The 12,438-nt window shown below is 48.0% G+C and overlaps 1 non-coding gene across 1 annotated transcript; it reads left to right on the top strand.

Moving 5' to 3' along the window:
• Positions 1–11,727: 11,727 nt before the first annotated feature.
• Positions 11,728–11,799, top strand: trnac-gca. The gene has a single exon. It is a non-coding gene; the product is annotated as a tRNA-Cys (tRNA).
• Positions 11,800–12,438: the final 639 nt, after the last annotated feature.

Genomic DNA, 12,438 nt, shown 5'->3' with positions numbered 1-12,438 from the left:
TGTGACATTAAGAAAAATTATTATTTATTTCTCATCTACAAGCTGGCCCTCAGTGACAATCATCCAAATATGCAGCATCCCCCCCCCCCCCCCCCCCCCCGCCCCCCCACCACCCCCGCCCCCGCCCCCCATCTCTGAATAATTGGACTGCTTGTCTGTCACCCAGTACTGGATGAGCAAACCTCAAACTAAATATTGGGAAGATTGATGCTATTGCCTTCGGTCACCCGAGCTCCCCACTTCATTCTCTTCCTGGCAGCTGTCTGAGGTTCAATTGGCCTCTTTGCCATTTTGGCCCCAAGATCTGCTTCCCGCCACTCACCCACACCATCAGCAAGACCACTTATTTTCACCTATATAGCATCACCCAAGCCTGCCCTGCCTCAGCTGTTGTTGAAACCCTAAGCCTTGCTTTTGTTACTTGATCATTCCAATGTACTCGTGGCCACCTTCCAGTTTTACAATATAATACTCTTTATTGTCACAAGTAGGCTTACATTAACACTGCAATGAAGTTACTGTGAAAACCCCTAGTCACTGCACTGTTCGGGTACACAGAGGGAGAATTCAGAATGTCCAATTCACCTAACAAGCACGTCTTTCAGGATTTGTGGGAGGAAACCAGAGCACCCGGAGGAAACCCACGCAGACACGGGGAGAGAACATGCAGACTCCACACAGACAGTGACCCAAGTTGGGAATCGAACCTGGGACCCTGGCGCTGTGAAGCTATAGTGCTAATCACTGTGCTGCCGCTGCTCGCTTCTATCCTCCATAGACTAGAGGTCATCCATCACCCTGCTGCCCGTGTCCTTAACTGCACCAGGTCCTGTTTGCCCTTTGTCCTCTGTTTTGCTGGCCTACATTGCCTTTCTGTTAATCAACACCACCCATTTTAAAAGTTCATCCATTTGTTTTTAAATACTTCCATGACCTTGTCTCTCCCGATCTCTGTAAGCTCCTTCAGCCTTGCAACCCTCTGGTATATATGTGCCCTCTTCCAATTCTGCCCTTTTTTAAAACAATATTTGTATTCTCCTCCTTTTTCACATTTTCTCCCGAATTTACACCCACCAGCAAGAAACAATAATCAGCAACAAATATGCCAATCCCCATAACAATAACAACGATCCCATCCTCCCTTCAAACCCCCAAACATCAGCCCGCATGTTTACATAAACAAATGACAAAAAGGAATCAGGAATTACCCATAGTCACCCTTAATACACACAGCCCCCCTCCCCCACCCAACCCTCCCACCCATCCCCCCCCCCAACTAATGTTCGATGTTATCCAGTTCTTGAAAGTGCACAATGAATAATGCCCATGACTTATAGAACCTCTCCATCCTTCCCTTCAGTTCAAACTTAACCTTCTCAAGGGTCAAGTATTCCAACAGGTCCCCCCGCCACACCAGGGCACAGGGTGGAGAGGCTGTTATCCATCCTAGCAGGATCCGCCTTCGGGCGATCAAAGAGGCGAAGGCTATGCTATTTGCCTCTGCACCCGTTTCCAACCCTGGCTGGTCCAACACCCCCGAATATGGCCTCCCGGGGACCCGGGTCCAGTTTCACGTGCACCACCTTGGAAATTACCCTAAAAACCTCCTTCCAGTAATCCTCTTGCTTTGGACAGGACCAAAACATATGAACGTGATTAGCACCCCCCCCCCCCCCCCCCCCGCAACGTTCACACGCATCTTCTACTCCTTCAAAGAATCGGCTCATCCTCGCCCTCAAGAGGTGTGCTCTGTATACCTCCTTCAGCTGTATCAGCCCCCACCTCACACATGAGGTGGAGGCGTTCACTCTCCGGAGCACCTCCAATTCTGCCCTCTTGAGAATCCCCAGGCTCCAAGTTGTAATTCCCCACACAAAGGAAAACCTTTCTGCCTCTCTTGTGAGACGCTCTTTAACACTTACCTGTTGACCACGCTGCTGGTCACCTGTCCTAATATGTCTGGATGTGGTTTGGTGTGAAATTGGGGCTGGTTTAGCTCAGGGCTAAATCACTGGCTTTGAAAGCAGACCAAGACAGGCCAGCAGCACGGTTCAATTCCCCTACCAGCCTCTCCGAACAGGCGCCGGAATGTGGTGACTAGGGGCTTTTCACAGTAACTTCATTTGAAGCCTACTTGTGACAATGAGCCATTTTCATTTCAATTGTGTTCCTGCATTACAGGTGCCATGTAAATGCAACTTTTTGACAGTTTATTTCTATTTACTAAGCTATTCCTATCAATTTCCAGGTATTGCTTAACGCGAAAGCTCGTTGGGTTTTACCGATTGAAACGTGTCCGAGTCTGACTCTTCAGCCAAAGTTTGAATGAATGAAAATGCTCTCTCGGAGTTCATTTGGGGTTGGCGTGTGGGTGCATTACAAGTTCTTACACACCCTGTTTGGCAGGTGTGATTTACCGAATATCCCTATCGAGGGCTTAACCGGATAGCGCCGAGTGTGATTCTTCAGGTGGGTAAATCCACGCCAGGTTGGACTCGAGCTCCTAGGAAGCTAATTTTGGCTGGAATGACACAGTAATCTCAGCGTCTCACTGCATTAAAAAACAATCTTCTTCTTTGAAAGTTGTTCCTTGCTCCCGCCTCCAAACTCAGTCCGGGTTTCTGGTCCCTAACGTGATGTGATTTTTTTTTGTGGTCAAGCTAAATAGGAAGCAAGGACCAGATTATAGTCATTCTGAATAATCAAAATTCTGATATGTGTTCCACTCTGCAGCAGGGAGCAATGAGCCAAACAAACTTCTGGGGGTTTTTTTAGAAAAAATAATTGATATCAAACACTTTGTTCAAACTTAAATCATGATGATGTTCTTCAACGGTGATTTCCTAACACTTTAAATCACAGTCAATAAGAGGGGGAATAAGGCAGGGGAAAAGAATGAATAGTTTCCACCTTGTCTGCCTGAGACTTGTCCTGGGACTCCTCGGCGGCACATTGATTAGCACTGCTACCTCTCAGCCCAGAAGGAGGCCGTTCAGCCCATCAAATCTGCACTGACCCTCTGATAGAGCACCCTACCTCGGCCCACTCGCCCTCCTTATCCCATAGCCCCACCTGACACGCACATCCCTGGACACTAAGGGGCAGTTTAACGTGGCCAATCCACCTAACCCACCTTTCTTTGGACTGTGGGAGGAAACCGGAGCACCCGGAGGAAATCCACGCAGACACGGGGAGAATGCGCAGACTTCGCACAGACTGTCTTCCAAGGCCGCAATGGAACCTGGGTTTTTGGCGTCGTGAGGCAGCAGTGCTAACCACTGTGCCACCTTGCCGCCCTAAAGGACTTGTAGAGAAGCTAACCCATTGAGAGTGAGCACTGCAGTGTATTCATAGGGGGCTGGTTTAGCTCAGTGGGCTAGACAGCTGCTTTGTGATGCAGAACAAGACCAGCAGCATGGGTTCAGTTCCTGTACCAGCTGCGAGTTCTGAATTCTACTGTGTACCCGAACAGGTGTCGGAATGTTGCTACTAGAGGCATTTCACTACTTGTGAAAATAAAGATTATTTATTTATTTATAATTGACAATCACTTTTTTAAAAATTTAGAGTACCCAATTCATTTTTTTCCAATTAAGAGGCAATTTAGTGTGGCCAATCCACCTACCCTGCAGATCTTTGGGTTGTGGGGGTGAGACCCATGCAAACACTGGGTGAATGTGCAAACTCCACACGGACAGCGACCCGGAGCCGGGATTGAACCCGGATCTTCGGCGCCGTGAGGCAGCAGTGCTAACCACTGCATCACCGTGCTGTTCCAATAATTAACAAACACAATCGTTTCATGATCTAATTATTATATCTCAAAAACTAATGGACGGATTCAACAAAACCTGGAACAAAGTTAGGGTATTGCCCCAGGAAGAACAGATTAGTTTTTGGCGAAGATACGGATCCAGTTCCTGTAATTTTTTTTGACGACTCCGTTGACATTGTGAGATAGTACAAATTGACTTTTTATTTTAGAATGTCGTGGAATGACTTAGCTGCTGAGGTGGAACTTGTCAACTTTTTCTTTACTTTTTCATTGAATGTGGGCATCGCTGGCAAGAGAATCCCTAATTGCCCTTGACATGAGTGTCTTGCAAGGCCATTTCAGAGGCAATTAAGAGTCACCCAGATTGCTGTGGGTCTGGAGTCACATGTAGACCAGGCCAGGTAAGGACGGCAGATTTCCTTCCCCAAAGGACATTCGTGAACCAGATGGGCTTTTACAACAATCAATCATAGTAAGCATGGTCAGGTTCAGAGCTTTTTTCATAATATAATATAAAGTTTGCCAGTACATTAAATGTTTTCCCAGAAACAGAAGTAGAATCCTTTATTTAATTTTATTGTTTTCAAATTTAGAGTACCCAATAATTTTTTTTCCAATTAAGGGGCAATTTAGTGTGACCAATCCACATTCCTTGCATATGTTTGGTTGTTTGGATGAGACCTACATAGACACGGGGAGAATGTGCAAACTCCACACGGACAGTACGGTAGCATTGTGGATAGCACAATTGCTTCACAGCTCCAGGGTCCCAGGTTCGATTCCGGCTTGGGTCACGGTCTGTGCGGAGTCTGCACGTTCTCCCCGTGTGTGTGTGGGTTTCCTCCGGGTGCTCCGGTTTCCTCCCACAGTCCAAAGATGTGCAGGTTAGGTGGATTGGACATGATAAATTGCCCTTAGTGTCCAAAATTGCCCTTAGTGTTGGGTGGGGTTACTGGGTTATGGGGATAGGGTGGCGGTGTTGACTGTGGGTAGGGTGCTCTTTCCAAGAGCCGGTGCAGACTTGATGGGACGAATGGCCTCCTTCTGCACTGTAAATTCTATGACAGTGACCCAGGGCCGGGATCGAACCCGGGTCCCCAGCGCCATGAGGCAGCAGGGCTAACCACTGCGCCACCGTGCCGTCCCCCCTGAGTCCTTTATGCCTTTCAGCGGGGAGTGGAGAAATATTTGGATATTCTTTCTTAAGGAATATGGGGAAACGGAAACAGAATGGGTCTGAATAGATAGCTTTTTCAGGATGCATGTGATGAGTTTAATGACATCTTTCTTTACTGTAGACGTTTATGAAGTACATATGGACACGCATATTGCTCAGAATGCAGGGAAGTGGAAACAACATAGAATATTGAGATGCGACTGATGTAGGTACATACATCGAAATTATATGGTGGAAAATTGTACGTTGATGCCATTCATTAAGTTCCAAGTGACTTGAGAATGACTTAACTCGCTAATTAGAATTGACTCATCGACATGTGTGGCGTGCCATGTTCAGATTACAACCTCAAGTGCATTTTCACTTAAACATGTGGCAATTTCAGAAGCAGCTGATGTGTTATGAAACCAAGTGCAAGATGTCGCTTCTGAATCAGGATTGAGAACATATTTCCTTTGCAGAGCACAGCATGAGCACATGCAGAAAAGAGCCATTCTAAATGTAAAGGCACATGGAAAGGGAGGCATAAATGAGCTCAATGATGTACACGGGCAAGTACGACCACAGTTTAAAAAGGCTTGCGTTTGTATAGCGCCTTACGTGGCAGCGAATTAAGTACTTTTGAAGTGCAGTGGTACAGTTTGAAAGGCAGCAATCAATTTGCATCCTTTACCAACAGGAATAAGATGATGACCGCATGATATGTTCTGATAATTTTGACCAGTCATTGGAGGAAAACCTCCCTGTGCTTCCCATAAGGTGGAGGAGCTGAAGTAGGCCATTCGGCCCATCAGGTCTGCTCCGCCATTCAGTTAGGTCATGATTCTGATTGTTTTTTAATTTATTTTCTTAAATATAAATTTAGAGTATCCAATTCTTTTTTTTCCAAATAAGGGATGATTTAGCGTGGCCAATCCACCTACCCTGCACATCTTTCTGGGTTGTGGGTGTGAGACCCGTGCAGACACGGGGAGAATGTGCAAACTGCACACGGACAGTGATACGGGGACGGGATTGAACCCGGGTCCTCAGCGCCGTGAGGCAGCACTGCTAACCACTGCGCCAGCGTGCCACCCTATGATTATTTTTTTTTTAAATAAATAATTTTTATTGAAATTTTTACAAAATACAAAATATAAACATCTTAACTCTGTTAACATACAACTGCGGTAACCCCCCATGAACAGTACCCCCCCAGCTTCAAGAGCAACTTCAAACAAAAGGAAAGAACAAAAACAAAGAAAAAGAAAGAAGAGAAAAACAAAAGAGAAAAAAAAAAGAGAGAGAGATAGCACCCTCCACAAACCCATGTGCACAGTTCTCCCTCCCCCCAATCCTTACCCCCGGGTTGCTGCTGCTGTCGGCCTATTTCCCTACCGTTCCACCAAGAAGTCCAGAAAAGGCTGCCACCGCCTGAAAAACCCTTGTACTGATCCCCTCAGGGCAAATTTCACCCCCTCCAATTTAATGAACCCCGCCATATCCGAGATCCAGGCCTCCACGCTTCGGGGCCTCGCATCCTTCCATTGGAGCAAGATCCTCCGCCGGGCTACTAGGGACGCAAAGGCCAGAACCCCGGCCTCTATCGCCTCCTGCACTCCCGGCTCCACTGCAACCCCAAAAATTGCGAGTCCCCAGCATGGCTCGACCCTGGATCCCACCACCCTCAACACCGTCTTTGCTACCCCCTCCCAAAACTCCCCCAACGCTGGGCACGCCCAAAACATATGGGCGTGGTTTGCTGGGCTCCCCGAGCACCTAGCACACCTGTCCTCTCCCCCGAAAAACCTGCTCATCCTCGACCCAGTCATGTGGGCCCTATGCAGCACCTTGAACTGTATGAGGCTAAGCCTCGCACAGGAAGAGGAGGAATTCACTCTCTCCAGGGCATCCGCCCACGTCCCCTCCTCAATCTCCTCCCCCAGCTCCTCTTCCCACTTCCCCTTCAGTTCCTCCACCGAGGCCTCGTCTATCTCCTGCATTACCTGGTGTATGTCCGAGATCCTCCCTCCTCCGACCCACACCCCGAGAGCACCCTATCCCGCACCCCTCGTGGGGGCAGCAAGGGGAACCCCTCCACCTGCTGCCTGGCAAACGCCCTCACCTGGATGTACCTAAACATGCTCCCCGGGGGGAGCCCAAACTTCCCCTCCAACTCCCCCAAGCTCGCGAACCTCCCCTCCACAAACAGGTCCCTCAACCTCCTAACCCCTGCCCTGTGCCAGCTCAGAAATCCGCCATCAATGCTCCCTGGGACGAACCGATGGTTCCCCCGTATCGGGGCCTCCATCGAGCCCCCCATTTCTCCCCTGTGCCGTCTCCATTGCCCCCAAATTTTGAGGGTAGCCGCCACCACCGGGCCCGTGGTATACCTCGTTGGAGGGAGCGGGAACGGCGCCGTTACTAGCGCTTCCAGGCTCGTGCCCACACAAGATGCCACCTCCATCCTCTTCCATGCTGCCCCTTCCTCGTCCGTTACCCACTTACGCACCATCGCTGCGTTAGCCGCCCAGTAGTACCCACAGAGGTTGGGCAACGCCAGCCCACCCCCTATCCCTGCCTCGCTCCAGGAGCACTCTTCGAACCCTCGGAGTCCCATGCGCCCACACAAATCCCGTGATACTGCTGTTGACGCTCCTGAAAAAGGCCTTCGTGATAAGGATGGGGAGGCACTGGAACAGGAACAAAAACCACCCTATGATTATGATTGTTGTCCACCTCAGGGGGCAGGCAGGGCCTCTGAATAATGTCTTGTCCAAAAGATGGCACCACTGATACATGCAGCACTGTTTCAGTGCCGCACTGGAGGTGCATGTTCGGTGCGGTTGTGGAAAGGGCAGCACGGTGGCACAGTGGTTAGCACTGCTGCCTCACGGCGCTGAGGTCCTAGGTTCGATCCCGGCTCCGGGTCACTGTCCGTGTGGAGTTTGCATATTCTTCCCTTGTTTGCGTGGGTTTTGCCCCCACAACCCAGAAGATGTGCAGGCTAGGTGGGATTGGCAGTTTAGCCCCTTAATTGGAAAAATTGAATTAGGTAGTCTAAATGTATTTTTTAAAAAGATGAGGTTGTGCGGATAGGACAGGAGTGTGGGTCTAGGTGGGGTGCTCTCTCAGAGGGCCAGTGCAGCCTGGATAGGCCAAATGGCCTCCTTCTGCACTGCAGGGATTCTACGATTCTCGGACTGGAGTGTCCGCCCATATTATTGTGCTCAATTTTCTGTAGTGGGACTGAGAGACAAAAATGCTACAGCTGACACCAGTTGCTTGTATATTGGTATATATTTATACAGCTGCTGTAACCCTGTGCAGCTGGCTGCACATGGCTGATACCAATACATATTTATCTTTTTTTTGCAAATATTTAATCGCAACTCTCTGATTCCATCATTTGGGTCTGTTAATTTAATTTCCTAACAAGGAGCACAGCAACATCAATGTCTTGCATTTATATAGTACTGTTTAGCGCACTAAGGCACTTAAGAAGAGCATTATCAATTTAAATAAATACACACACCACAGAAGATCCAAGAGTTGGAGCAATGGAGGGATTGGTGAGGAGTTTAAAACTGAAGCATGGCGAGGCCTGGGACTAATGTAGGTCAGCAGGCACAGGGACGATGCACGCATGCGACTCGATGCGAGTTAAGATAGGCACGGCAGTTCTGGAGGAACCAAAGCCTATCTATGGTGGAAGGTGGGAGACCGGCCAGGCGAGCATTGGAATCATCGAGTCCAGAGTTAACAAAGGCCTCAGTGTGAGCTGAATTCTTGCTGAAGTGGGATACCACACTGGGATTCAGTGGCATCAGAATTAGCCTCACACATAGTTAGAACAACTATATTGAATGACTAACTGTTCAATTTCACAGGTTTGGTTCTCTCTTTGGGGGAAGCAATCCGCAAATATTGTCCGAAGACAGGATCATGCAATGTCTGCAGTTCTGCACAAATATAAACTTGTAGTCGAATTGTGTTTCAATTCCTTCTTACACAGGTGGAGATGAAGCAGATAGTTGATGGAACACCATAAGACCTATTTTCTCACTTATCGCAATGTGGTTCTAGTTTTTTTGGAAATATTTTTATTATAATGAAAACTTTTTTTTTACCAATTCAGGGGCAATTTAGCTTGGCCAATCCACCCACCCTGTGCATGGTTGAGACCGACACAGACATAGGGAGAATGTGCAAACACCACACAGACAGTGACCTGGGGCCGGGATCGAACCCGGGTCCTCGGCGCCGTGAGGCAGCAGTGCTAACCACTGCGCCTCCATGCCGCCCGAAACCTGAAATTCCCAAGGTACAAAAACTCCAACAAGTCACCCAGCCACACCGTGGCGGATGATAGTGTAGACGACCTCCAGCCCAAGAGGATCCGCCTCCTTGCCACAAGTGAGGCAAAGGCCAGGGCACCTGCCCCCAACCCCGTCTGCAACCCTGGCACATCCGAAACTCCAGAAATCGCCACCAGTGGGCAAGGATCCAACTCAATGTCCAGGATTGCCAACACAGTATCAAAAAAGGATGTCTAGGAGCCCACCGGCCTTTGAGCACGACCGGAAGATGTCCGAGTGGTGCACCGGCACCCCTCAAACACCGATCACATCTATCCTCCAGGAGTGTCCGCCCACTCCTGCAAAATTCGCCGCCGTGCAACCAGAGAGGCGAAGGGCAAGACATCGGCCTCCCTTCTCTCCATGAGCTCCGGCTTCTCTGAAAACAATGGGATTATAGTTATCAGGATTTACAAAATTAATTTTTAACAGGTAATGCATTTTGGAAGGTCTAATACAGGTAAGGAATATACAGTGAATGGTAGAACCCTCAAGAGTATTGACAGTCAGAGAGATCTAGGTGTACAGGTCCACAGGTCACTGAAAGGGGAAAGCAGGTGGAGAAGGTAGTCAAGAAGGCATACGGCATGTTTGCCTTCATTGGCCGGGGCATTGAGTATAAAAATTGGCAAGTCATGTTGCAGCTGTACAGAACCTTAGTTAGGCTACACTTGGAGTATAGTGTTCAATTCTGATCACCACACTACCAGAAGGATGTGGAGGCTTTAGAGAGGGTGCAGAAGAGATTTTCTAGGATGTTGCCTGATATGGAGGGCATTAGCTATCAGGAGAGGTTGAATAAACTCGGTTTGTTCTCACTGGAACGATGGAGATTGAGGGGCGACCTGATAGAGGTCTAAAAAATTATGTGGGCATAGACAGGGTGGATAGTAAGAGAATTTTCCCAGGGTAGGGGGGTCAATTACTAGGGGGCACAGGTTTAAGGTGCGAGGGGAAAGGTTTAGAGGAGATGTACGAGGCAAGTTTTGTACACAGAGGGTAGTGGGTGCCTGGAACTCGTTGCTGGAGGAGGTGGTGGAAGCAGGGATGATAGTGACGTTTAAGGGGCATCTTGACAAATACATGAATAGGATGGGAATAGAGGGATACAGACCCCGGAAGTGTAGAAGATTTTAGTTTAGACGGGCAGCATGGTCGGCGCAGGCTTGGAGGGCCGAAGGGCCTGTTCCTGTGCTGTACTTTCCTTTGTTCTTTGCTCTTTAACACAGCAAGTTGTTCAAATCTGAAATACACTGGCTGAAAGGGTGTTGAAAGCAGATTCAAAAGTAACTTTCATGGGGGAAATTGCTGTTCACATGAAAAAAGGAAAAAAGTTCAAAGCTGTGGGGAAAGAGTAGGGAGTGGAATGAATTGTAAACCTCTTTCAAACAGCCGGTCCAGGCAGAATGGGCCAAATGGCCTCCTTCGGTGCTGCATGACATTAGGATTAGCAAACAACACATTAGAACTGAAACCACAATTTGTCTCCCTGTTCTGCCTCACTTTGCAACTGCCTCTCAGCTCGAGATTAAAACTTGTTTTGCAAGATTCTGGTAAAACGTGTCTTTAATCCTTACAACATGCATTATAAAATGCTTTTAACATAGTAAAACATCCCGAGGTGCTTCTTGGGGTACAGTATTATTGGACATAACATGACTCTGTCCCACATGTGGATACATGAGGACAGGTGATGAAAAACTTGGTCAAAGAGTTTTTAAGGAGCAATTTAAAGAAGTGGAGGTTTTTAAGACCATAAGACATAGGAGCAGAATCAGGCCATTCGGCCCATCGGATTTGCTCTGCCATTCAATCATGGCTGATATGTTTCTCATCCCCATTCTCCTGCCTTCTCCCCATAACCCCTCATCCCCTTATTAATCAACAACCTATCTATCTCTGTCTTAAAGACACTCAGTGATTTGGCCTCCACAGCCTTCTGCGGCAAAGGGTTCCACAGATTCCCCACCCTCTGGCTGAAGAAATTCCTCCTCATCTCAGTTTTAAAGGATTGCCCCTTCAATCTGAGGCTGTGCCCTCTGGTTCTAGTTTTTCCAACAAGTGGAAACATCTTCCCCACATTCTCTCTATTAAGGCCTCTCAATATCCTGTAAGTTTCAATAAGATCCCCCCCTCATCCTTCTAAACTCCAATGAGTACAGACCCAGAGTCATCAACCGCTCCTCATATGACAAGCACTTCATTCCAGGGATCATTCTTGTGAATCTCCTCTGCACCCTTTCCAAGGCCCAGCACATCCTTCTTTAGATATGGGGCCCAAAACTGCTCACAATACTCCAAATGGGGTCTGACCAAAGCCTTCTACAGCCTCAGAAGTACATCCCTGCTCTTGTATTCTAGCTCTCTTGACATGAATGCTAACATTGCATTTGCCTTCTTAACTGCCGACTGAAACTACACATTAACCAGTATGAGTTGGGGGTATTGCTCAGTGGTAGAGCATTTGACTGCAGATCAAAAGGTCCCTGGTTCACATCCAGGTGCCCCCTTGAAATTATTTTTGTGGGTGGCATGGAAGCATAGTGGTTAGCACTGTTGTTTCACAACACCAGGGTCCCAGGTTCGATTCCCGGCTTGGGTCACCGTCTGTGCGGAGTCTGCACGTTCTCCCCGTGCCTGCGTGGGTTTCCCCCGGGTGCTCTGGTTTCCTCCCACAAATCCCGAAAGACGTGCTTGCTGGGTGAATTGGACATTCTGAATGTCCCTCTGTCTACCCGAACAGGCGCCGGAGTGTGGCGACTAGGGGATTTTCACAGTAACTTCATTGCGGTATTAATGTAAGCCTACATGTGACAACAATAATGATTATTATTAATAAAGATTATGATTTTAATCTTTTATAACAGAATTCTAGAACGTGGGGATTAGGCAACCAAAATCACAGCCACTAAAGGCAATTACAGGGGCAAAAGAAGCTACAACTGGAGAAATACAGACTCTTCCAAGGGTTCTAGGGCTTTGAGTAATTAGAGACCTTGGAAGCGATGAGGGCTTGGAGGGATTTGAACACACAGATGATTGTGTTTAAAATGAGAGGTTGCTCGACTGTCCTCATCAGCTGCAGTTTACTGACAACATAAAAGTCATTTAGACTGTTTATACTGTCACGCTGCAGAATTAAATGCTTC

The sequence above is a fragment of the Scyliorhinus canicula genome, chromosome 24 (assembly GCF_902713615.1).
Source record: "Scyliorhinus canicula chromosome 24, sScyCan1.1, whole genome shotgun sequence".
Taxonomy (NCBI): domain Eukaryota; kingdom Metazoa; phylum Chordata; class Chondrichthyes; order Carcharhiniformes; family Scyliorhinidae; genus Scyliorhinus; species Scyliorhinus canicula.
Note: the sequence above shows the minus strand (reverse complement) of the source record. Positions and strands in the feature narration are given on the sequence as shown.